Source organism: Macaca fascicularis, chromosome 7 (assembly GCF_037993035.2).
Source record: "Macaca fascicularis isolate 582-1 chromosome 7, T2T-MFA8v1.1".
In the NCBI taxonomy this organism is placed as follows: domain Eukaryota; kingdom Metazoa; phylum Chordata; class Mammalia; order Primates; family Cercopithecidae; genus Macaca; species Macaca fascicularis.
In genome coordinates, this window is record NC_088381.1 from 46,100,755 (window position 1) to 46,127,345 (window position 26,591).

The window sequence follows — 26,591 nt, forward strand, 5'->3', positions numbered from 1 at the left end:
TGGCTCCACATTGTTCTCCAAAGGGTTCAGGTTCAATCATTCAGTCAGACTTTAAGCTCCCTAAGAGCAGAGGAGAGTGTTTTTGGCCAAGACGTGCAGATCGATTCGCTGGTAATCCACTGACCACCTCCATTTAGGTTGGGAGCCTCTGTGCCTTCCCTCTTTAGTTTCTTCAAGGTGCACACACAGATGCCTACAGGAGTCCAGGTGGGGCACCAGGCATCTCTGCTCACCTTGGCTGCTCTGCTGGTGGTGGGGTGCCTGCCTGTGCTGTGCATGCTGCAGCTTCGGCAGGGTGGGCAGTCAGGCCAGTGCCAGCCTTTGCCCCCAGAGAACTCTTCACACCCTATTCTTACCCCAAACCCATCACTGGCCCAGGCATCAAAAGGTGGCATCAAAAGTACATATCCCTGTGCTATTCCCCTTCAAAAAGCTTCATTTCTAATATCTCATTGAGTCCCCCGACTAGCCTTGGAAAGGCAAAACAGGTATTATTAATCTCCATTTTGTAGATGCTGAGGGACTTGTCCAAGGCTGCTCTGAATTCAGCACAGAGCTGGGACTGGGCTGCACTCTCCTGGTGTCCAGTCATTCTTGTCAAACTCTGGTCTGCGGAAAATACATGCCTGCCTCTGTGTAGGCCCCAGTCTCTTTCCCTTTAAGAACTCAGGTCTGAGAGGACAAGCGCATGCGCGCACGCATACACACCCTTACAAGATGCACAACCACCAAAAAGCCTAATAAAGCAGGGTGCCCAAGACCACGGTTCAGGATCCATAAAAACGGCCGGAGATAATTGACTGCAACCTATTCACTGCAAACGGGGCAACTTAGGCCCACAAAGGGCCAGAGACTTGACGCAAGTCACAGAGTAGACTAGAGCCCAGGTCTCCGGACTCCCAGTCCTGTGCTCTCTCCACTGTCTGCGCCCTCGGCAAACAAGGCAAGGCAGGGAGGAGCAGGAGCTCAGAGAGCCTGGGGCTGAAGGGTGGGAGGAAGGAGCCTGGTGGGGGACCAGTCGGCAGAGGTGGATGTTCCAGCCTTTCTCTAGCAGGGCCCGGGTGGGGGTACCAGGCAGCTGCAACCTGTTCCTTCAGCACCTGGGAGGACACAGAGTCTGGTTCCACGAAGCCAAATGTTTCTTCTTTGTCCTCTGTGTCCATTCATCTCTTATCGCTGTGTCCACTGAGTGGCAGAGGTCCAGGCCCAGCACCTTCCAGTCTAGGAGCCTGTGACCTGGGACAGGATCCTTGGAGAAAGAGTGAGGGCTGGCAAAGGGTCCACCCCCCTGAGCACTCCAAGAGACAGTGGTGGAACGCATTTCAAGGATTCAGAGCGGCCAGGAGCCTCTCCCACCGGCCAAGGGGACACTGCTGTGGGGCTGCGGATAGCCAGTTGTTTATTCCTCCTTCCCTGTGCTCCACCCCATGCACTTTTCCGAGGGGCAAGCTCCGCAATTCTCCCATCAGGGAGGCTCTCCAGGGTCCCTGTCGGCCTTCGGCTCCTGGGGTGGAGGTGGGCCTGGGGTACATGAGCCCTAGGAGAATGGGGTGTGAGAGACTCCCCTGGGCTCCTGGCTTGGGTTGCACCTCAAACTGTGGAGTGCGGTGGCGAGACTTTGGAGGTCACAGAGCCCAGGGTCGGTGACACGTGATGAGGCGCAGGCCTGGCTCAGGGAGTGGTGCCCACGGCCCTCGGCTCCTCCCCCGGGGCCGCCCCGCCCCGTGCGGGAGGGGACGGGCGGGGACCGGCATGGGTAGGCGCGGCGACCCGCAGGGCCAGGTGCAGGGCCCGAGAGTCCGGGGTCGCCGCAGCCCGCGAGAAGTGACCGGTCTCCGGCCTGCTTGTGCTGTCCCCGCGCCCTGTCCACTGGACTCCCGAGACCCTCGGAACCCAGGTAACCGGGGGCGGGACTCCCCGCCGCGCGCCGCCTCCTCACCTCCTGGTCCACGCGCACCCGCCCTCCGCGGCCGCCCCAGCCGCCTGCGCCCGTGGAGCCCGGGTGGCCACTCCAAGGGCGGGTCTGGGAAAGTTTGTGCCGGGGCGGCGCTGATCCGGCGGCCGCGCGGCGCGGCCACTTTCACCGCACGCGGGGCCGGTGTGAAGGTGGGGCGGCCGCCGCCGTGCAGAAGGCTTTCTGCTGCAATCGAGGCCGGTGAGGGGGACTGTTGCCTTCTAGCACCTTTTCTCTCAGTCTCCAGGGCGTTTGCGCCGCTTACCCTTCCTCCACCGCCCCCCTCCTGCCACCCCCACTTCAATAAAACCCTTGGATTGAGGCTGCACAGTTGGCGATTTCTTTACACCTGTGCTTCCCGCCTCCTGAGCCCAGATGCGAGCCTGGGCTTAGCAGGACCGTGTGGGTGAGGGGCGGCCCTCTGCCTGCGGGGGCCCCTGTTGAAATGGGTGCCCAGCTACAGGGAGTTCCCCGTGCTCTGTCATTGGCCTACCCCCTGGCCACAGCCCCCAGCTGGACATCTCTTGGCTCCCCTGGCACTTCCCAAGTCCCAGTCGGATAAGCCCAGGAGAGGGGGTGGACCCCAGCACCAGTGGAGCAAGAATTCAGGAGCCCGGTAACTCTCATCCGTGAACAGAACCGGCTTCCTCCCGCTTAGGTTGGGAGGAGGGCTCAGCTTAGTGGGAGTTGGGGGTGACAACTGCCCCTTCCCACGCAGAGCCATAGAAAAGAGATGGGGAGAGGTCAGGGGATCTGAGAAGAACTAGCAGCCAACAGGGACATATCCCTGATTTCATTTGAACCTAACAAACCAATGGCAAGTAGATATTAGCACAGGGGCAGATGAGAAGACAAGGAGGCCCAACGAGACTCAGCCATTTGCTGGAGAAACTGGTGGACTTTTCTCCACCACTGAGTGGCGGATTTCCCACCACATCCTTCCAGAGCGGGATGGTTGCTTCTGCATTCTTGCAGTGCCCTTGACTCAGCAGAGGTTGGTTTCTTTCCCCCTACTCCCCACCCCGCTAGGTTCTTCCTGTGAAAGAGGTTCAGGGGAGAGGGCACCTCCGAGCAGGCACAAACTCCAGTCAGGAAAGTCCTCCAAGAGCCAGCCAGAGCCTTGCTAAGCTCCCAGAACTCCAGGAGGGCAGGGACCTGCTTTGTTCCCTGCCGTAGCCATAGTACCTGGCACACAGGAAGGTACTCTGTGAGAATGGAATGATTAGTCTGCAACAGCAAAGCTTCTTTTCCAACTGCCTTACCTCTGCCCTTGGCAAGCAGAAAGGGCACTCTGAAAAGTTGGATCAGAAAGGTGTCCAGCCCCACCACTGAGATCCCTTGGCACCCTTACCCACGTGGGGCAATATTTTTCCTTTACACCAAGAGAATATCCTTAATCTTATGTGCTTTTCTTTGTTTTTGGTTTTTTTTTTTTTTTTTTTTTTTTTTGAGACTGAGTCTCTCTCTATCACCCAGGTTGGAGTGCAAGGGTGAGATCTTGGCTCACTGCCACCTCCGCCTCCCAGGTTCAAGCAATTCTCTACCACGCCTGGCTAATTTTTGTATTTTTAGTAGAGGCAGGGTTTCACCATGTTGGCCAGGTTGGTCTCGAACTCCTGACCTCAGATGATCCACCCAAGTTGGCCTCCCAAAGTGTTGGGATTACAGGTGTAAGCCACCTCGTCCCGCCCCCATGTGCTTTTCCAGACAGACAGGGGCCTTTTGCTTTACCCTGGTCCTGCCAAGGAGAGGCCAGGGCTGGTGGGTTCCATGCCCAGCTTGGCCCTACCCTAGATTGGAGGCAGAGCAACTTTGTCCCTTTATGTAGCATTCTTACGCATCCCTCCAGGGGTAAGAATTGGAATGGAATTATTTGGAAACATTAATCTTCATTGTCTCCTCTCTCTCCTCACCACTCCATGGGGCAGCTACTATTGGGGGAAGAGAAGGTGCTTTTCTGGGTCTCAATTTCCTCATCTGTAAAATGAGAACAACAGGCTTTGCGTGGTTTTAGGACATAGTAAGTGGTTCCAAAGGACTCTGTGGGCTGCAAAGCAAACTGTAAGTGCGGATTGCTATTTTCTCATGTGTGTTAGCCCGGCCTCCCCGGTTGGCGGTAAGTCCTTTCTCAGCATCTTGGTATCCCTTACTCATCCTGAATACACAGAAGGTTTGCAAGACATATTTTCAAAAATAATCCCTACAGGAAGAGAAAAATTGTGAATTCATAAGAAATGGGGGGAGTTTTTTGTGTGTGTGTGTGTGTGTGTTTTTTTTTAGCCCAGTGTTAGGAGCCAAGAATGGTGGCAGGAAACTGGGCAGGGCCATGCATGAGTACAGGGACAGCTCTCAGGGGTGGTGAGGATGCTAGGTTTGTGCGCAGGCTTGAGCCTCAGTCAGTTTCTCAGCGACTTCCTCCAGGAAACGGAACTGACCAACTCTGGGTTGGTCAGATATGTATATTCAAGACAGGGTCTGTTGCCCAGGCTGGAATGCGGTAGCATGATCTCTGCTCACTGCAACCTCCACCTCCTGGGCTCGAGCTATCCTCCTCACCTCAGCCTCCTTAGTAGCTGGGACTATAAGCATGTACCCTCATGCCCAGCTAATTTTTGTATTTTTTGTAGAGGTGGGGTCTCACTATGTTGCCCAGGTTGTTCTCGAACTCCTGAGTGCAAGTGATCTGTCTGCCTCTACCTCCCAAAGTGCTGGGATTACAGGTGTGATCCACCATGCCCAGCCAGAACTTTCAAATTCCTCTCCCTCCCTCCCCATGTAAGGGGAGGGGAGACCCTACCATGCAGAGGAGGATCAGTAGGAGGGAAGGAAGGGTCTGAGAGCCCCTGTAGTTGGAGGTGGCCAGTGTCTTGTTCATCGAAGGCCACGGTAGAGTGAGGGATGTAGAAGAGTCCCTGGCAGTGCCCTGAGGATGCCGCCCACCTTGCTTTGAAGAAATCCTCCCCTCAGTCAGGACTTTTGGGGCCCTGCCAGGAACCCTTTGTGACTCCTGGACTCCTCAGCAGATCCAGGTGCTTGCCTTTGAGGACAGGCCAGCATACCCGGAGTTGGTCAGTTCTGTTTCCTGGAGGAAGCCGCTGAGAGACTGACTGGGGCTCTAGCCTACCATCCCCACCACCCCTGAGCGCTGTCCCTGTACTCACGCATGGCCCTGCCCAGTTTGCTGCCACCATTCTTGACTCCTAACAAGGATCCAGCAGAGTAAGAGCTTTAGACTCAGAGTCTCTAAGCTAGACTAAGCCTTAGCAGCCATGTCCCCCCGCTCCTTCTCTGCTTCATTTTCCATGGCTCATATTCCCTTCTGACAGCCTATAGATTTCACTCCTTAATCTTGTTTGCCATCTGTCTTCCCTGTTAGAATATCAGCTCTGTGAGGGCAAGGCCTTTTGTCTCTCTCGTTCCATGGTCTCTCCCCAGAGATCAGAGTGTAGTAAGTGCTCAGTTAACATGTGCTGAGTAGATGAACACATCCAATGCACCATTTCTCAGTGCACACAGATGGGGAGACTGAGACCCAGAGGTGAGGAGTGACTCTTGGAGCCAGAGCTGGAGCTTTTCCTAATTAGACTCAAGTTAATTCAAAGTTGGGTCTCTGTCCCCTACTTTGAATTACCTCGGTTGCTAGGGGTGCTTAAGAGGCCCCTGGCAAGAACCTTCAGGCCAGCTGCCTCCAGAGTTACCCAAAGGGGCAGCTCCCAGATTGAAAGGACAGCTGCCACATGAGGCGATTGGAGAGTTCCGGGAAGGAGTCATCCCCATCAGACCTCCATCCTCAAAGGAAACCTCCCAGGGCTGCTCTCCCAAGGCAGCCAGTTCCTCTGCTAGTGAGTTCTCTCTTGGTGAAAATAGTGCCCTCTGCAGGCAGCCTTTTAAAATTCCCCAGAGCAATTAAATAAATAAATAAATAAATAAAATAAAGAAGCACATCCAATAAATAAATAAATTCTCCAGTGCACGGGAGAACTAAGGAAGTCCAAAGCCAGGCTCCTGGCAGCTGTGGGAGAAGGGGTGGCATTCCCATGGACTTGGGCTAGGGATAACCGACCAGTCTGAGAAGTGCAGCCAGAGGCCCAGGGAAGCCTTGGGATTCTGAGGCCTCACTTGGGAATCTGGCAAGACAGCCTAGAGGCCACAGCGCTCAGCGCACCCCACAGAGGAGCAGATCTTGTGCGGGCCTCTACATTCCCTCCATGGGGAGCTTTGGCTTTTCCCCCCAAGCCCAGCTATTAACCCCAAACATCTTTTTTTGTCGTCATTGTGGTCTGCCAAATTCAGGGTTGGAATGCACCTGAACCTTGGAACTGGGGGAAGGACGCCAGAAATTAGGCCTTGAAGGATATGTAGGAGTTTTCCAACTTGTTGGAAAAATTAGGGAGGAAGGGGACAGGCAGGTGAGGGAGCTGTGATAATGCTTTACCTGAAGAAACGAATCTGTAATGGGGTCTTCTTCTGTAACTGAGGCCATTGTAGGCCCTCCCCTACCCCACCATCCTTGTCCGCACCACCCTCTATGGGCTTCCTGCTCCTGAAGAGGGTGAGGCCCTGACCTAAGACAGAGCTTCAGGCACTGCTGCCCTGGCCTTCTCTTTATTACCGCTGTTACTACAAGTTTACTGACTTTCAGCCACAGTGGATGGAAAAGTACGCCTGTTGCAACATGACGTGAGTCAGTTGTTCATAAATAATGGGATTGCACCGTCAGCTCTGATGCCCTGGTGTCTGGCCCACGGTTGGAGACATGGTGTTGGCTCTTTGGAGAAAAGGGTAAGGGTGACTCTAGACGTCAGTTTGAAATTACGCAGGATGGCAGTGAGGATCCAGCAGGTGCGGGAGATACAATCATTTTTGGCATCTAGGAAAAAAGATAGTGCCCCCAAAGCAGTGATCCAAGGTTTAATTCTTACCCATGCCCTGTTCTCCAATCCTGGTTTTGCCTTACACAGTCATCCTCTCTTCTGACCTTGACCTCAGCCAGGACCACCCCCAGCATGCTATGGACTTAAAGGGTGAGTTTTGCCCAAGCCTCAGATAGGGTCATTCTGCCTGGACACACCACAGTCCCTTAAGACAGTCCTCCTCTGATTATTTGGGAACCCTGTGACCAAGATGGTCAGGCTCATCTTGGTGGGATTCATTTGGAGCCTGCCAGAGACACAGAGCCCAACTATGATAGCTTCTAGACCCCAGAGTCCCAAATTCAGCCACTCCACTAGCTTGCCACTTGTCTTGGAGTTGGTCACTGTAATCCTGGGAGCTGAAGGCTAGTGTTGGCTGGTAGAGAGCCCTGGATTCTAATTCTGACATTATCTAATGCATAGTGTGACTTTGATCCTGTCACTTCCTCTGCCTCAATTTCCTCTTCTGTACAGCTTGGATTCATCATGGTGTCTCACCCTCAGCACTGTTGACTTTTGGGACTGGATAATTCTTTGTGGGGTGGGGGGTGCAGAGGCGGGATGTGCTGTGCATTGTGGGAGGTTAGCAGTAGTCCTGGCTTCTACCCATCAGACACTGCACCATCACCTCCCCTTCCTTTCCTGGCAACCAAAACTGTCTCCAGACATTGCCCCATCTCTGGTTGAGACCCCTGGGTTCAATGATCTATGAAGTTTCATGAATGTGGACAGTGTGTGAGTGAAGAGTCAACAGGTGGGGCGTGCAAGGACTTATGGGTGGAGGGGCCCCCTGGGCCTCATGCTGAGTGCCAAGGCCAATTCTCTTCGCCTTCCAGACCTTGGGTTACATAAGTCGGGGTGGGGAGGTGAGGCTCAGCATGAGGGGGAGAGAGGCCTGTGGTCCGGGCCCGCACACTAAGGTCAGTGACCCTCCAGTGCAGGGCAGCGTGGTGACTAATCATCTATCCATGCCCTAGGACTCAGCATTCCCCCCACTTTCCCCTCTCACGCTGCCTGGGAGGGCCACAGGAAGTGAATCAGCCCACCCACCAAGCAGAGGAGGGAGAGAGGGTGGAGTGTGGTGTTGTTAGATGCAAGGGCACGCCTGCGCCGGCCTACGCTGGGTTTTATTTTGTTTATTCCTCCCAAGTTAGCTGTTTATTAACTTTGTCCGTGGAAACTCCCTTCTGACCTTGTTGCTCAATGGAAGGGCAGACAATCTTTGGCAGGGGGAAGGGTTTGTTGATGAATATTAGAAGTAAATCACCGTTCTGAGAATAACAGGCTGTGAGGTTTGGGATAGTACTAACCCAGAACTATTGGTTTGGGGGATTCATTCCTTCACTGAAGAAACTCTGCTCTGGACTGTGGGCTAGACGTGGGGCAGGAGAAGGGAATGAGACATAGTGCCTGCCTGCAGAACCCCTCAGTCTCGGAGGGCAGACATGGCTGTCGGGCTGTGTCTACCGGGTACTGGGAATGTTCATGGAATGCATGGAGCGGGGTGTGGGCAGCTCCACCTGGCTGTGTTTCGGGGAATTGGGGGTGGGTGGCTGGGGCAGCACGCGTGTTTGGGGAGGTGGCGGGAATGTCCAGGCAGCTTCCCGAGAGGAAGAGGTGGATTTTTTGTTGCATTATTTTGTTATTACCTTTTGTTATTGTGGTAAAACATACAAAACATAAAATTACCATTTAACCCTTTTTATTTTTTTTTGATATGGTCTCGATCTGTCGCCCAGGCTGGAGTGCAATGGCACCATCTCAGCTCACCACCACCTCTGCCTCCTGGGTTCAAGCAATTCTCCTGCCTCAACCTCCTGAGTAGCTGGGATTACAGGCGCCCACCACCACGCCCAGTTAATTTTTGTATTTTTAGTAGACAGGGTTTCCCCATGTTGGCCAGGATGGTCTCGATCTATGGACCTCGTGATCCACCCACCTCGGCCTCCCAAAGTACCGGGATTACAGGTGTGAGCCACCGCACCCCGCCCATTTAACCATTTTTTAAGTCTGCAATTCATTGTCATTAAGTATGTTCACATTGTTGTGCAACTGTCACCACCATCCATCTCCACCCCTTTTTATCATCTCCCAATTGGAAGTCGGTACCCAATAAACAATAATTTCCCATTTCCCCTCCCCCAGCCCCTGGCAACCACCATTCTCCTTTCTGTCTTTTTATGAACTTGAGTACTCTAGATAACTCCTATAAGTGGAATCATGCTGCACTGGTCTTTTTGTGACTGGCTAATTTCACTTAGCATAGTGTCTTCAAGTTTCATCCATGTTGTGGCATGTGACAGAACTTCCTTCCTTTTTAAGGCTGCATAATATTCCATTATGAATACTCCACATTTCTTTTTTTTTTTTTTTTTTTTTTGAGAGATAGTCTCGCTCTGTCACCCAGGCTGGAGTGCAATGGCATGATCCCTGCTCGTTGCACCCTCCACCTCCCGGTATATACAACATTTTGTTTATCATTTGTTACTGACACTTCAGTTGCTTCACCTTTTGTCTGCTGTGAATAATGTTGCTATGAACATGGAAATGCAAATATATGTTTGCGTCCCTGCTCTCACTTCCTTTGGATGCATGCCCAGAAGTGGAGTTTCTGGGTCATATGGTGGTTCTATGTGTAAGTTTTGAAGGAACCAGCATAGTATTAAGGAAGAAGTGTTTGATCTAGGTTTAAGGATGAGCGTGGGATCTCTGGGCACCTCAGAGGGAAGGGGAGGGGAGAGGAAGAAAGGAAAAAGCCCAGGCTGCATGAAGAAAGTGGCGCTGAGGTGTTCGTGCCTGGGGCTGGAGATGAGGCCATGAGGGTGGGAGGGGCTGGGGAGAGTATAGAAGGTCTTGCACCCTTCATCCCCTGCCAGGCTGGGGAACTTGGGCTCTGCCCTGCGGACAGCGAGAAGTGTCGAAGGAGTTTTCATCGGGAAGTGAGACAGGCCAATGGTCATCTTAGAAGGACATAGTTGGGAGGGATGTCCCAGGTGGACTGAGAGGGAAAGAGGCTTCAGACAAGAAGACCAAATGGGAGAAAGCTGGGGGACCCTGTGGCTGTCGGTGGGGAGGTAGAGGGAGCAAGTCTGAAGGGTGCTGTGCTGCACAAGGGTGCCCAAGATTCTGGTTTGTTGGCTGGGTTGATGGTAGTGCAGGCACCTGAGTAAGCTCACTGGAGGAGCAGCCGGCTTGACAAGATGAGGAGCGGATAAACTTGGGCCTGGTGGCTTTAAGGGGCCCACAGAACCACCTGGAGATGAACTTAGAGACGAGGCATTGACAAGTGTGAAAAAGCACTGCAGAGTTAGTTGCTGAGTACAAGGTGAGAAGCCAGTCAAGGGCCAGGGCAAGGACTGCCATCAGATGACCTGGAAGGCCCTGCGGAGTTGAAAGCCAGGACACAGGGTGGCCTCCGCTCAGTGTGGCTCAATCCCTGCCCTGGCCATGTCATATCAATCCACACATTCTCAGTGCCAAGCTCGAGGCTGCATACTTGGTTTGGGCACTGTGGGTAAAGACCCAGAGATCAACATGACCCAGTGACTTTAATTCATTTATTCATCCCATAAAGCTCAGAGAATGGAATCTGGCCAATACCTTTGCACAACTAAAGACTGAACGTCTGCAGGAGAAATGGAGTGTGTTATGGAAATGTATCATGGGGACATGACAGGCTAGAGCAGGATTTCTCACCTTGGCCCTGCTGACATATTGGACCAGACAATTCTTTGTCGTATGGGACTGTCCTGTGCACTGCAGGGTGTTTAGCAGCATCCCTGGCTTCTATGCAACAGATGCCAGTAGCCATACACACCCCCTCCCTGCTTGTGACAACCACAAATATCTCCAAACTTGCCAAACGTCTGCTGAGGAGCAAGACCACCCCCCAGTGAGATCCATTGGTCTAGGGGTCAAAAAAGGTTTCTTTGGGGTAGTTATGTTAATCTGGGTTCCAGAATATAGATAAGAATTAATTAGAGTACAGCAGGGGTAGAAAGTGGAGGAGAGTATTCAAGGCACAGGTTCCAGCAAGTACAAAGGCCCTGAGGTGAGAAAGAGCATGTAGGCAGCAGTGAGGAACCTGGTGTAGCTTCCTCACTGAATGAATGTGAAACACTTTCATTAGGCAAGCAGTGGTGAAGGTGGGAGAGAAGGGTCAAATTCTAGGGATCTTCAAGAGGGAGCACTCTAGGTTCTGATGACCAAAAGGGTTTGGACATGAGATTACTAGGGAAATCCCCCAGGTGCAGAGAAGGAAACCAACTAGAAGCTGGTGAATTGCATTTGGAGCATGTTGGGTTGGAGATACCTGGGAGACAGCAGGTGGGGTCCTGAGCTCAGAAGAGAAGTCTGGTTGGAGATACACAGTTGGAAGCTAAATGCATACAGGTGATGAGAGAAGCCATGGGGTGGATGGGACAGCCCTGGGAGTGCCTGCAGACTGAGAAGTGGAGCATGGAGAGGACGGCCTGGCAGGAAGCAGCAGGAGCTCCAACATTTAGAGATGGAGTACGAGTTCCGAGAGAGATAGTGGAGGACCGTATGGAGAATGGTGCTGTGGAGGCTCGTGGAAGAGTGCTCCAGGCGCAGGGCCTCGCCCACTGTGAAGCCTGTGGTGCACGGGCAAGTGGATGAGGACTGAGAAGCGGCTGGGGATTTTGGAGTGCTACGAGGAGGAACCAGACTGAGACGATTGAGGAATGGGCAGCAGGTGGGAAGAGAGGCAGCTGGCAGACAGTTTTCCAAAGATGTGTCAGTAGACATGAGGAGAGAGTGAAAAAGCCAGAAAGGGAAGTGGGTTTAGGATCTCACTGGGAAGAGTTTTCATCCCCCAATCTCCCTGGATCTCCCCATTCCCTCCCACCTTGGAGGCAATGTTACCAGTTCCATGCACGTGTTAGGAAAGACATATATAGATTCCTTCCTCTGGATGGTGGCACATGCATGCACTCTGCCCCTGAGTCTTAATTTTTCCACTTAGCTACCTACGTGAGGTTTTTCTGTATCAGTACATAGAAAGCCGCTTCTCGGCCAGGTGCAATAGCTCACACCTGTAATCCCAGCACTTTGGGAGGCCGAGGCGGCGGATCACCTGAGGTCAGGAGTTTGAGACCAGCCTGGCCAACAAGGTGAAATTCCGTCTCTACAAAAATACAGAAATTAGCCAGACATGATGGTAGGTACCTGTAATCCCAGCTACTGGGAGGCTGAGGTGGGAGAATCACTTGAACTCCCCAGGAGGTGGAGGTTACAGTGAGCTGAGATCACTCCACTGCGCTCCAGCCTGGGTGACAGAGTGAGACTCCATCTAAAAAAATAAAAACAAAAAACAAACAAACAAAAAAGAAAGCTGCTTCTTTCTTGCTTATGGATGTCACATAACTTATTTAACTAATCTGTTTTTTGGACATGGAGGCGGTTTTGAGCCTTTTGCCACCATAAATGATTTCCCACAGGATCTCCTTGTACTTCAGTCATTTGGCAAATGTAGGTGGCTATAGGTAGGATAAAGTTCTAGAAGTGGAATTGGTGATTCAAGGGTATGTGAGTTTATATTTGGAATGATATTGGCAATGTGCTGTCCATAGAGTTTGTAAGAATGTACCCGCCTACCAGCAGTGGATGAGGATACTTACTCATTTACCACACCCTCCAACAGAGAGTGTTACCAAACACACCAATATTTGCCAATCTGGAAGACAAAAGTGATTTCTTGATGTAGTTTAACATGCATTTTGAATAAAGTTAAATATATTATTACAGATGTAAAAGTCATTTGAGTTTCCTTTTCTGTGAACTGTCTATAAGTTTTATCAATTTTATTTGAAGTTGTTGATCTTTTTCTTATTAGAAGAATCAGAGGGAATCTTGATGTATTGGGGAAACTAGTCTTTTGTCTGAAATAGACATTACACGTTTTTCCCTTCCTCATTTGGTTAAAATTTATTATTATTATTTATTATTGCTGTTACTGCTGTTTTTTAAGAATTATGAATGTTGATGGAAGAGATTCACCAGAGAGGGGATCTCTGATATGGAGGTCCCTGAGGAAGCATTGAGGTGAGTTCCAGAATGGACCAGGGGTTGTCCTTAGGCAGGAAGGGAGATACCTCATGGTCATGACAGGGAGAAGGGAGGGAAGAGGGAGCTGTGTGCCAGGAATTGGATGGCTACACGTTGAAAGAGTGAAGGAGATCGTGAGTTCGTCTATGGAAGGGGCTGTATTCACAAGATAGGAAAAGTCAGAGGGGTGAGAGAGTTCACTGAGGCAGCGAGAGAGTGACTGGACTGCTGAAGCCTGGAACCTGAGTTAGATGAAGGGAGTGAATGGATGGTGTTCTGACGTTGTTTGCTTAGATTTTGTATTTGTTTGTGTGGCGTTTGTTAGTCACAGGGCCTAACAACCAGCCCAAGTTGTTCCCGTCTCCCCTGCAACTTAAAACCCATGCTCTCAGTCACGTCCTTATCGAACTCTGATGCACCCTGCCAATCTTTCTCTGCCCTTGGTCGCCCAGGCCTAGGTACCAAAAGACTTGGGACAGCTTCTATGCCCCAGTGCCCACGGGGGTTATTTAAACTAGCCATTCCTAACCTGCTCAACCTGACCTGCTGTGCTTTTCCCATTGAAACCCAAAAAGGATCTGACCGAGGCCTCCCGCTCACTGACCAAAGCCTGGTGATTCCCCTGCAGCCATACACTGGGTTTGGTGTGCCCCCTCCTCTTGGGAAATGCAGGTAATACATTCTTTCAGCAGCATTGCCTCTCTCTGTTATCACTCAGTTGCCTCCATCAATTAAAATCCTGCAGGTACAATTGAGACCACAGAGGACCCTCAAACAGGAATAGAATGTAAGGGTCAGTAAACTGCAGGCCCAGTGAGGCTCCAGAGCCATCAGAGCATGAGTGGTTAAATAAGCAAGCTCTCTGGGAAGACTTCCTGGAGGAGGTGGGCTGGGGAGATGGGTTCTGAAGAATGGAGGTGAGGAGATGCCTTGTAATGGGACTGGGGGTGGCAGTGCAGGGGAGTGTGTGGGTGTGTTTGGGGGTCCGGGAGGACAGCAATCAGAACTGAAGGAGGCTGGAGGAAAATCTACAATGAGGAGGTTAATCTGATGGTGTATAGAGGAGGCAGGGGCGATAGGGTCCAAGAGGTAGGGTGGAGCCTGCAGATGCTTTTTGAAAACAGAATTTTTCTTTCCAAGAATGATTTGATTTTGTGGTAACTCCTTCTGGGGGCTCACGGTGGGGCTTGAAGATGCCTATGATGAAGGACCTAGATGTGCATTCCAACCTTGCATTAGGTCCAACTTGACTCTCACTATACAGTAAACCCCCTACCCCGCTACTTTTTGGTTATCACATTAACAAAACCCCATTTCTGGCTGAGCTCAACCGTCTGGCTTTGCCCTTCAACCCTGGCAAAAGTCATCCTCTTCTCTCTCTTCTGCTTGTTATAGCAGCAGGGGAACTTCCCTCCTATCTGAAGTGAGCCTCAGCCCTCTTGGCGCCTTCTTCCTCCCCATGAAACCCCCCTTCCCCTGTCCAGTCCCCCACTCCCCCAGGATCAGCTGCGACTGCTTCTGACTTTCCAGGGGCATTTGACTTGAGAAAAAACAAAAAACAAAAAACTGGAAGACTGAAAAGTCTTTAAAGCACGAAGACTCAAGCAATCCTGGTTGGATGATGGGGGCTGGCATTGCTGTACTGAAGCCTGAGGCCCTGTTCCACACTGCCTCAAATCACAGAGACTCTTTTTTGGGGGTGGGGATTTGCCTGTTCTAATAACGGTGGCCTAGGTCACAGTCCTATGTGCTATAAATCAGTAAAGCCATGGGAAGTTCATGAACGCATGCACTTATTTGGCGATTGCTCATGCTACCTTGGGATTTCTCTTGTATTGTTGCTTACACAGTTATTTACCTTTTTAAGAGTGGAATTTGTGGGGAAATCATCTCATATTCAGCAAGTGCTTGCCTAGTTCTCATGAATCCTGAACTGGGCCAGGTGGCATGGATCTTAAACCTTCGTTGTACGTGTTTTACGTCCCTGGTAAAGACCCCGTCACGACTCCCTGATATGCCCTATAGTCCCCATTGCCAATACAGAGAAAAGGGAATTCAGCCAGGCATGGTGTCTCACTCCTGTAATCCGAACACTTTCAGGGGCCAAGGAGGGAGGATCCTTTGAGCCGAAGCATTTGAGACCAGCCTGGGCAACATAGTGAGACCCCCATTTTTACAAAATTTTAAAAATCAGCTAGGTATGGTGGTGTGTGCCTGTAGTTCCAGCTACTCAAGGGGGCTGAGGTGGAAGCATCACTTGGGCCCAGGGAGCAAAAGCTGCAGTGAGCTGTGATTGCGCCACTGCACTCCAGCCTGGGCAACAGAGTGAGACTGTCTCAAAAACAGCAACAACCACCACCAAATAAATAAATAATAAAGAGAACCTAGATGGGCTGTGGTTGGCAGAGAAGATTTCTTGAAAAAAGGAAGAGCTTGAGCAGACAGTACGTCTAGAAAAGGTAGGAAAGGGGAAGGAAGAGAAAAGGAAGTCCACCAAGGAGGCCCCATTTCTGGCACTCTACAGAGCCAGGTATCCCCGAGGGGAGGTTGAGTGTCAGCCCTTCAGGGTGGCCAGTGGATGGCGACTGGTCACCCTGGGGTGGGGAGAGAGGGGGTGACAGGGGAGCCGCCTAAGAAGGAAAGGGACAGGAGGCAATGGAGTTCCTGCCAATAGTGAGGGTGGGGGTCTGTGAATGTGGCCCCCTCTCTGCCAGCTGGGGAGTCCTGGAGGGCTGCAAGCTGGATGGACCGGGTGGGGCGTGGGTGGACTCAGGGACCTTGCCTTTCTGTGAGGGACTGAAGTTCCTCCACAGCCGCCTCCCCAGGCGCCCCATGGCAGGGAACGACCGCTCTCCCAGATCAGGGCTCACTAAACCTCCTGCCTGGAATCCTGGCTTGCTGAAAGGCAGTGACAGGGAGCAGGGATGCCCAGAGGAGGGCTTCCGTTTCTGAAATAGGGGATGTCAATAGTTCATTTCTTGGATGCTTTTGGTACACATCCTCTCTAGAACCTGACTAATCATTTTTTACAAATTGTAAGTGGGAAAAAAAAAAAAAAAGGAAATTGTGTGCAGGAGGATGAAAACTTTGGCTTAAGCACAGGCTTCACCAAGCAGGAAGGGAAAGTGACTGGCCCAGTCGCCCTTCTCCCTCCTCTCCCTCCTACTCTGGTTTTGTTTAATCTTCACCTTTGTCCTAGAGGCAGTTCCAGACACCCGGTTGCTGGAACGTTACTTCTGGGTGTAGCTTAAGAAGACCATGGCCTCTGGACTTACCCTGTGATCAGCTCGCTGTGTGGTCCTGCGCAGCCACCCAACATCTCTGGGCCCTGGATTCCTACCTGGCCTCTCTTCTGGATGCCTTTTTGCCTGTAGGTATCTGGACTATTCCCTCCCACGGATGATAAAGTTTTTGCTTCACACCTTCAGGATTACCTTAAGGTCCTGAAAAGAACAGAAGAGGAGTCTGAGGAGGTGAATTCCAGCCATGCTCTTGCAGGCTGGCCGGGCAGTATGCTGGGGAGGAGAGGGAGCGCCGTGTCTGGCTGGGCCTCCACCAGGCCTGGTGTGCTGGGAACACCCCACATTGTCCCAAGGCCTCAGATTTGACTTTCAAAGGGAAAACAGCTCTCCTGATAAGGTGGGTCTTGTTCTATGAAAGATGGCTTTGTTCCAGTGTCCTGCAGGTATGTGAAGAACAGAGGCTGCACCAGGTCCCTAGGGGGTTAGATGACTCCTGCGGGGGGGGGAGCCGAAGGGTTTCAGGTGCCCGGGCTGTGCCAGGTTGTGCCTTCAGTATCGCCGTCTGGGCGCCTGCTGGTGCCAGGCACTCTATTAAACGTGATCTTAGGGACCACTCTGGAGGAGCAGAGCAGGAGTGGTCATCTCCATTTTCTCAGCCTAGGATGAGGAAACCGAAGGGTGTGCAGCTTGTGCAGAATCCCTTGGGCTTCCCAGGGGACAGCTCAAGTCAGACTTGAACCACGTCTTAGGACTCCTTGCCCAGAGCTCCTTTCCCCACAGACTGTTTACGATGGGCCTTCACATGACTGGGACTGCATTCTCTGCCCTTTCGCTCCACCCCTTCTGCTCTCATGCGTCCCCTACAGCATCAATGGTTGCCAATTATTGAGGAAATGAATGCACTTTGTTCAGGGAGGAAGATCTGGGTCTTTGTGTGAATAAGAAAAGAAAAGTTTGCTCTAATAATTCCAGCGAATCCCCACAACACCTCCCCTCTCCCCAAAGCATCAGAATGGCTTCAGGTTTTCCAGCATCCTTGAAGACCCAAGGAAATGGGTCTCGAATGGTGAAATCTCCAGTCTCAGGGCATAGGGGCTGGCCCCTGACTCACACTGCAGAGGTGACCACTTTTCTACCTTCTTACCCAGCCTTACCTTCTTACCACAGCCAGCCTTGTGTGACATTCCTGTGCCAGGAAATACAAGGACCTATCTCCAAGTGTGCTTCACCTTGACCGGCACTTTCCACCTCACATACCCAGGGACGCGTGTTTGGGAGAGCTGTCTAAACTACGGAAGTGATTTCCGTAGAGAAATCCGAAAGAGAAAAGGCCCTGCTTTTTCTCCCTGTGCAAACTGAATCATTTCCCATGACAAGCAATGGCAGTTGGAGCTCTGGGGGGAGGGACTACCTGGGTTTAGGGACAGTTGTAGTAAGAGTCCTCCCCTCCCGCCCCTCCGCTGTCATGCACTTGCCAGTTCCATGCCGCTTCCTTTCCCTTGGGCTCTGGGAGGAACTTGGGTCAGGAGCTTAAGGCCAGCCTGGAGCCTCAGAGGTGGTCCTGGGCTGTGAAGGCTCGGGCAAGGCGGAGGGCTTACTATTTACACCTTCTGAGCTCGGGCTGCACGCTATTGGGGGCTGATTTAGATGAACCGTTATTCTCATTATTTATAGGTTTTTTTTTTGTTGTTGTTTCATTTTTTTGAGACAGAGTCTCCCTCTGCTGCCAGGCTGGAGTGTAATGGTCTGACCTTGGCTTACTGCAACCTCCGCCTCCTGGGTTCAAGTGATTCTCAAGCCTCAGTCTCCAGAATAGCTGGAATTACAGGTGTGCTCCACCACGTCCGGCTAGTTTTTGTATTTTCAGTAGAGACGGGGTTTCGCCATGTTGGCCGGGCTGATCTGGAACTCCTGACCACAGGTGATCCGCCTGCCTCAGCCTCCCCAGGTTCTGGGATTACAGGCGTGAGCCACTGTGCCCGGCCATAAGGTTTTAAATAATGCATTTTGCCTCAACCCTTTGAAAAAAAGCCTGTGCTGAATAACGCTAGAATAATTACCGTGTGTCACATTTCAGCCACTGGGGCTCTTAATCCACCACTGCGTTCAAATATTGTGAAATGTGTTACTTATGACATTGGGTTAGCAGGACAAATAATGTCCTAGCAAGAAGGAAGGAGAATACATTTTCCATTCTATCTCATAGCCTGGGAGAGGCCAGAGAAGGCATGTCCCTGGTCATAAGTTAGAATGACAGTTGCTCTTTTTGAGAGTCCCAGTTGTGCCTCAAGGACTTATACATGGGGCTTACGCTTACTGATGCTTGAAACACCCCACAGAGGTAGTTGCTTTGGGGATTACAAAAGTGTCCATCTTAAAAAAAAAAAAAAGTGTCCACCTAAAGAGATGCTGTGAAAATTAAGTGGGGTGTAAAATGCCCATAAGGTATTTATTTATTTATTTATTTTGAGATGGAGTCTTGCTCTGTCACCCAGGCTGGAGTGCAGTGGTGGGATTTTGGCTCACTGCAATGCCCGCCTCCTGGGTTCAAGCAATTCTCCTGCCTCAGTCTCCTGAGTAGCTGGGATTATAGGCGCATGCCACCCGGCCCGGGTAGTTTTTGTATTTTTGGTAAAGACGGGGTTTCACCATGTTGGCCAGGCTGGTCTGGAACTCTTGACCTCAGGTGATCCACCCACCTTAGCCCCCACAGTGCTGGGATGACAGGCATGAGCCACTGCGCCCAGCCCATAAGGGGTTTAGAATAGATTGAGTGCTCAGTAGTGGTGTTTCAAATCAAACACCATCATCTCCATTTCACAAGGGAGGAAAGTCAGACCCAGAGGGGCTTCGGGACTCAAAGCCAAGGTGAGCTGACTCTGGAGCCCAAATGCCACACACACCAGGGGGAGTGGCTGTACATTATGCAGGCGGGGGCATCTGCCCAGGCTCCCCCACCCCATCTAAACTCCCCATTGGCTGTGGGGCCACTTGCAAGTCACGCCCTTTCCCATCTAGGTCCTGAGTCCTTCTCTGACCTCTAGTGCCCTGCAGTCTCTGCTGAGGGTCTGGGCCCATGCCGGTCCACCCCCCTACCCAGGTCCATGCAGGCTTCTTCCCTCTGCCAGTTCACATCTCCCTGGCTTCTTGGCTGCCCTGACCATTTTCCCCTCACCTATGAGGTATGCTCTTTGGGTAATGATTACGTGAAATGGCTCACCTACAGCTTTATAGGTTAACAATGCCCCCCACTCCCAGCAGGTAAAGCTCAGTTAATGATTGCTGGAAAAGCTTCCCACAAATGCAAATCATCTAGGGAGGTGCAGCGGCTTCCTGGATGGTCCCTCACTGGCCTGGCATTGAAATGTATCCATGGTGCTATGTCTTGGCCTTCTCCACGTGCCCACCCTCCTTTCCCCTTCTCCCCATGCTGTGCTCCCGCCTCTTGCCTCTCTGAGCTCAGCACCAGCAGGCCTCCCTCCTTGCCGTCTGCCAGCCTGCCTCCCTGCCTTGTGCCTCTGCTGTCCCTGGGGACATCGTTCCCTCTTCTGCCAAAGCAAGTCCTCAGCCTCTTTGGTATCCACCTAAAGCACCGCCTCCACCAGGAGCCTGCCCTGACTGCACCAGCATCCTTGCTCAGGGTTTCTTCTCTGAACTTCTCCGAGCTACCAGGCAGATCTTTTCTGAGTGCTGTCCCATACGTCAGGCAATGTTTAGTTGCGAGGACTCAGCAGTGAGCAAGGCAGGAGCCCAAGGAGGGGCATTGGTGTGCTCTGGGAGTACCCAGTCAGCCTGAGCCACAGCAGGGGCTCAGAGAAGAGGGGTGCGCTGGAGGCTGATGAAGTGGGGCTCAGGCTGAGACAGAGGGTGTGGTGGAATTGTCTAGGCAGGCGAGGAATGCATCTTGAAGCAGAGGGGTCAGCTTGTTCGAAGCACAAGGCAGGATTTGGTGTCAGATAATGACTCAACTGCAACCATGTCGTGTTTGAGACACCTTTTTAACACCCAGGTGAAGGCAGGTGATCCCTCAGAGATGTCTGTCTCCCTCTCTCCTGTGACCTGCTCATGGTCCACTGGGTATGTCTGTCTCCTCAGAAAGATGGGGTTCTCTTTGAGGGCAGCCAACATTTCTGACACTCTGCCCAGCTCGGGCCCCAGCACTGAGCACGCACTCACTGCCGAGATGTGGGACTGAATTTAAACTCACCTCCATCATCCATTCTGCCTCCTTCTTCTTGGGGCACCTGCTTTTCACCTTGTCCTGCTAGTACAGTAGTCCCCCTTATCTGCAAGGGGGATGGTTCAAGACCCCAGTGGATGCCTGAAACCAGAGATAGTACTAAACCTGGTATGTACTATGTTTTTATATATATATACCTATGGGGTGTGTGTGTGTGTGTGTGTGTGTGTGTGTGTATGTATATATATATATACCTATGGTAAAGAGTAAGTTATAAATTAGTAAAGATTAACAACCATAATAATAAAATGGAACAATTATTATAATATATTATAATAAAAGTTATATGATGCCAGGTATGTTGGCTCACGCCTGTAATCCCAGCACTTTGGGAGGCTGAGGTGGGTGGATCACCACCTGAGGTCAGGAGTTTGAGACCAGCCTGGCCAACATGGCGAAACCCTGTCTCTACTAAAAATACAAAAATTAGCTAGGCGTGGTGGGGGGCACCTGTAATCCCAACTACCTGGGAGGCTGAGGCATGATAAACGCTTGAACCTGGGAGGCCGAGGTTGCAGTGAGCCAAGATCGCGCCACTGCACTCCAGCCTGGGCAACAGAGCGAGACTCTTTTCCAAAAAAAAAAAAAAAATTATATGAATCCAGTCTCTCTCTCTCACTCTCGCAAAATATCCTATTGCACTGTACACACCTATTTTTGGACCACCGTTGACTGCAGGTGACTGAAACCCCAAAAATTGAAGCCATGGATAAGGGGGCATTGCCCGTACATTGCCCGATGTACGGGATAGCACTCAGGACCTCTATGGGTCCCCAGCTCCGTGTACTTCTGCTTGCTTTTGGTTGTGTCTCGTCTCCCAAATGGATTCTAGGCCACGTGACACGAATGAGCATGGCTCAGGGTGGTCATTCCCTCCCCGGGCTGAGCGTGGGACTCACCACTGGAGCTTGATAACAGGGTGATCCCCAAGCAGCAACCCCAAGGGACCCTGATTCAGAAGGTTTGAGATAGGCCTACCTTGGTGGCTCTGGGTGCTGACAAGCCCCTAGGTTATTTGGATACACAGCTGGGCTTGGGACTTGCTGCCAGAGAGGTTTCCAGGCTCCTGTCTCTACCCTAGCTTTAACCAGTCCTCGCCTCTTCCCAGGATTAGAACCTTAGACTCGATCTGGACATTTTTGGAGTGGGGAGCTCAGTGCCCATGGAGCAACCATCCTCATGCAGGTGGGAGCAGTGCCTTGCCTCTGTGGATTGAGCTGAAGCCTGTCTCCTAGAAGCTCTTGTCTGGGGGTCTTGGTTCTGCTCTCAGGGGCTGCATGGCCTCCTCCACGTTCCCAGTCTGCTGCCCCTGGACATGTGAAGGCACTCACCCTCGCCCCAAGTCTTCTCTGGGTCTCCGTCCTTTCCTTCCTCTGCGGTCTGGTCTGGCTTCCACAGGCTGGCAGCTTTATCTCAGACTTCAAGTTTCCAATCAGATTAGAAGCTTGAGAGCAGGGTGGAGATAGGATCTCCCCTTCCCTAGCAGCCAGAGACTTCTCTGCTGGGGTGAGGGGAACTCAACAGTCAGGGCCTGGAGTCACACCTTCCATCAGCCTGGCAGGGGCTTCGCCCTTTCCCAGCCTTGGGGGAGGACCCCACCTGCTGCACTCACACTGGAGGCCAACTAGCTGGGTAGCATAGAGCCAGAAAGAGCCCAGGCTGGCGTTCGGCACCCTGGTGCTAGCTCTACAGGGCTCAGCAGCAGACTGGCTCCAGGTGGGCTCTGCTCCTCTTACCTGGGACTAGCTTTGCAGTCACTGACGTGGGTTCCACTTCCCCTCTCTTGACCCTTGGTGAGCTGGATTTAAATGAGCTGGGGTTGGGCCTGGGCATTAGTATTTTTTAACTTTCTGGGTGATTCTGATGTCCATCCAGAGAGGTGCCTAGCATCCCCTTCCAGCTCTGACAATGCATGGAAATAGTTATTACATGCTGGGGTACGAGCACCAGGGCTGATAATATGCGTATCATATAATGCTGAAATCAGTATTTTTATTTGACAAAAAGGTATTTAAAAAATGTAAAACAGGAAACCGAAATATTTAATAATTTTAAATATAAAAATGCTTTAGAATACCAATAAAGGTTGACTTAGAAAAATACACATTCTCATTCTGGTCTATGTAGGCAGATAAAATAAACAAAAATGAAATATTCAAAACATTAAAACCTATCCACCTCAAAATTCAGTCATGGAAAGTTCAAGAAGGGATACTATTTGATCCCTTTAAAGCAGAAATTCAAAATCAAAGGATGTTAGCAATATCATTATGTCACAAGTATGTTTTTTTCCCTGTAAAATTTTCTAGAAAAAGCTTTTCCTGACTCTACCCTAGTTGGGGAATAGTGAGAAGATATATTTGTGTGATATCTTCGAATATTTTCCGCTGACAAGGTCTTTTGGCTTTTTTTCAGAGACTGCCGTCTTTTATTTATAAGGAGCCACAATTTTTGTTTCTAAAGCATTTCCGATTTGCCTTTAAGTTCTTTGGTTTTATCTTGTTCAGATGGAGACTCTGATGCACACTTCCTGTATCAGTTTCAAAGCTGTCATGTTGATATCCCACATGTTAGGAAAGTCTGTGAATAGAGTGATAATTATTCTTGCAACAGAGTTTTGCTTTGTCTATAGGCATGCAATGCCTGAGAAGGACTCAAAAGTCATATTTCACATTTCAGGGTTTTTTCTGACATTGTTATTCTCTCCTTTTCAAAGCATATACAAAGATTGAGAGATTAGTATGATTAGTTTCCATGCCTGGCTCCAGCAATTACCAACTCATGGCCAACGTTTTTCATCTATACTCTTACCCAGTCCTCTGGATCCCTACCAGATTCTGTTACAGCCAGTCTGAGACATCATATCATTTTATCTGCAATTACTTCAGTATACATCTCCAAAGGAAAATGGCCCAATAAAACACATAACCACAGTGTTATTACTGTACCTTAAGAATTGAGAATTCCTCATTATCATAAAAAAGTAAATGTTCACATTTTCCCAGTTGTCTCCTACATTTTGTTTTACAATTAGTTTGTTTGAGATTTCTGACGTTTAAACTTTTGAAATAAATATCTTTGGACCGAACAGATATACAATTTTGGCACCGAAGTGCAGTTTTCGTGAACACAGCATGGCAACCACTGGGTAGAAGATGCCAGACAACCGGGCCAGATCCTGCCTCTAGGGCTCAGAGTGCAGTGGACAGCAGAAGTCATTCAGTGGCTCAGCAAACATTCATTCACTGAACAGGAACACTGAACAGTGTTCCTGGGCTGGGCACCACGGGCACAGCAATGACCAAGACAAGCTCAGTCTGTCTTGACCCGATGGAAACCAGGACACTGGCATCTAATTGAAGTTTGCAAATGAAATGATAGATACCCTTGTACTGGAACCCAGAAGAGAGTGGAAGCTAATTTTGCCCTAGAAAACATTATAGAGCAAGTGACATTTGCGTTTAGCCGTAAGAAAAGGAAGAATTTTGTCAAGAAGACAGGATTACATGCCTGTAATCCCAGCACTTTTGGAGGTCAAGGTGGGAGAGTCACTTGAGCCCAGGAGTTCAAGACCAGCCTGGGAAACATAGCAAGACCCCATTTCTACAAAAATAAAATAAAATAAAGTAAAATAAAAAATAAAACTAGCCAGGGCCAGGTGTGGTGGCTTATGTCTGTAATCCCAGCGCTTTGGGAGGCCGAGACAGGCAGATCACCTGAGATCAGGAGTTCGAGACCAGCCTGACCAACCATGGCTAACATGGTGAAACCCCATCTCTACTAAAAATACAAAAATCAGCTGGGCGTGGTGGTGGGCACCTGTAACCCCAGTTACTCGGGAGGCTAAGGAGAATTGCTTGAACCCAGGAGGCAGAGGTTGCAGTGAGCCGAGATCGCACCACTGCACTCCAGCCTAGGTGACAGAGTGAGACTCCGTCTCAATAAAACAAAAAATAAAAAACAACAAAAACCTAGCCAGGCATTGTGGCATGTGCCTGCGGTCCAAGCTACTCAGGAGAGAGGCTATGGTGAGAGGATCATCTCAGCCTAGGAGGTGGAGGCTGTAGTGAGCTGTGTTTGCACCACTGCACTCCAGGCCAGGTGACAGAGTGAGACCTGGAAGAAGAAGAAGGAGAAGGAGGAGAAGGAGAAGGAGAAGGAAGAAGGAGGGGAAGGGGAAGAGAAAGGGGAAGGGGAAGGGGAAGGGGAAGGGGAAGGGGAAGGGGAAGAATTTCATCAAGAAGCGATGGAGGAACAGATGTCTCATCCAGTGCAAGTAGCAAGCACAAAGAGCACATGGGGGTGGGAAGTTCCTGGTGCACTAAGGACTGAAATGAGAGGTGGGCGGGTATACGGCAAGGCCGGTGGGAGGTGGGACTCAGGGACTGTGGAGGGCTTGAGGATATGCTAAGGAGTGGGGTTTCCAGGGCCTACTGCTGGGGACTGCACTATTTTCTTGTTTGAACATAAAGTGTGGACCATGGGGCAGGAGAACAGAACCCTGCAGGAACAATGAGAAGGATTTGGATTTCCAAGCCCTTCCCGGAGCCCTCTGTCCATTAGGCTAAGAGTCTACCTGGATCTCCATGAGTCTCCAGGGATAACACAGAGGCTGGCACACAGTGAGTGCTCAATATAGGCCTACTAACAGATGGCCTCTGCCATTGCTCCCAGTGAGAGTGCTCCCACCGGCCTCCACCTTCACACAGGGTGGTGAGGGAGGGACCCTCGTCTTTATGCCTTTGGCTCAGGGAAATGGGGTGGCTTTTCCAAATGCATGAGCTGTTAGGCTTTCGGACTTGGTCCCCAGCTTCCCTGAATGGCCAGTGGTGCTTCTGGGCCAGCAGGCAGGATGGGAGCACATAGAGTAAGGCTCACCTGTGACCTTCTCAGGTGGGTGTACAAGCAAATGCCAGCATTTACAAACCATGGGCTGGCTGACACAATTAATCCCTTTAAGACTGGCCAAGAGTTAGAGGAGTCATTCATTTATTTTCTTCTAATAGCAATGGCTTAAAAGAAAGAAAGAGAAAGAAAAAGAAAAAAGAATTCACATGCTCATTGTCAGCAAATGAGTTCCTGTTGTTACAGAAACGGAGAAAGAGTAAAGCAAATCCCTAGATTTTCTGATCTACCACTACCATCTAGAGAGAGCCACAGTGAACAGCCTTCGAAATCTTCTTCTGTTCATAAATACGAAGCAGTTAAATGTAACACCATTTTATATAGACAGTATTACGGGATTTAGGCTGTTCTATAACCTGCTTTTTTTCCTTTAACAACTTGTCATGACACCGTTTCCTGTCAGTTACCACAGATCTGTGCCATTTTTAATAGCCCCACGGTAGAGTTTTGCATGGATGTGCTGTAAGTTACCCAGCCAGTTCTCTGTTGCCAGAAATGTGGATTGTTTTCCGTTTTTCTCTGCAATGTGCTAGGGAATATCATTCAGCTTTTTCAGATGTGTAATAATCGCCTAGCAGTAAATATTTAGAATAGCTGGGATAGCTAGGGCTGAAAAAAAAAAAGAAGAAGAAGGAAGAAAAAAGGCTCAGTACACTCAGAGTCCTAAGCCAAGCTGGGAGGTCACCATGGCAACCCCCTGCCATCCTCACACAGGGATCGCCCCTTTGCCATGGCTCCAGCCAGAGAGGTGGGTCAGAGCTGGAGGAGAAACAGTCTGTTTTCAGCAGTTTTATAAACCAAGGGCAGAAGGCACAGGAGAGAGCATTAATGCAGACCTGAGACAGCTTACAATGCAATGGTGATAATAGCCCTTTATTGAGTCCTTGTCATCTGGTAGATACCATCCTCACCGGAGCCGTTGAAACTTTTATGATGCTCATTTAAGTGATTAGAAACTCAGAGACTAAGGAATCTGTCCAAGGGCACACAGTAAATGATGGAGCCAGGGTTTGAAATTGGTCTGCATTCACTCCTCAGCATTCTCCTGGCCACCACAATTGGGGTGGCCGGCCTCTGTCTCATCACCATCCCTGAGGCTCAGGTCCTCTTTTCCCAGTCCCCCTAGAGCATTCATTCCCACCTCATTCATATGCAGCTCACAGCAATTCTTCATCTGGCCTCTGTTTTCTGGGCTCCACTCTGGCCTCCTGCTACTCCATACCCTGTATACTTCCGCGCTGAACTACAGACAGGACCTCGAATGGCACACC

At 50.6% G+C, this 26,591-nt stretch overlaps 1 protein-coding gene across 25 annotated transcripts in view; it reads left to right on the forward strand.

Annotated features, from left to right (window-relative positions):
• The first annotated feature begins 1,752 nt into the window (after window positions 1-1,752).
• Window positions 1,753-26,591, forward strand: part of PAQR5 (progestin and adipoQ receptor family member 5) — a 102,469-nt gene continuing 77,630 nt past the window's right edge. For 20 of the 25 annotated variants that reach the window (XR_012415102.1, XR_012415101.1, XR_012415100.1 and 17 more), the window contains exon 1: window positions 1,753-1,897. The gene's annotated coding sequence lies outside the window, so the exon portion shown is untranslated. Of the gene's footprint in view, window positions 1,898-16,165; window positions 16,308-26,591 lie in introns of those variants that run through there. The other 5 variants (XM_073996132.1, XM_073996130.1, XM_073996138.1 and 2 more) reach the window with 2 other exon arrangements.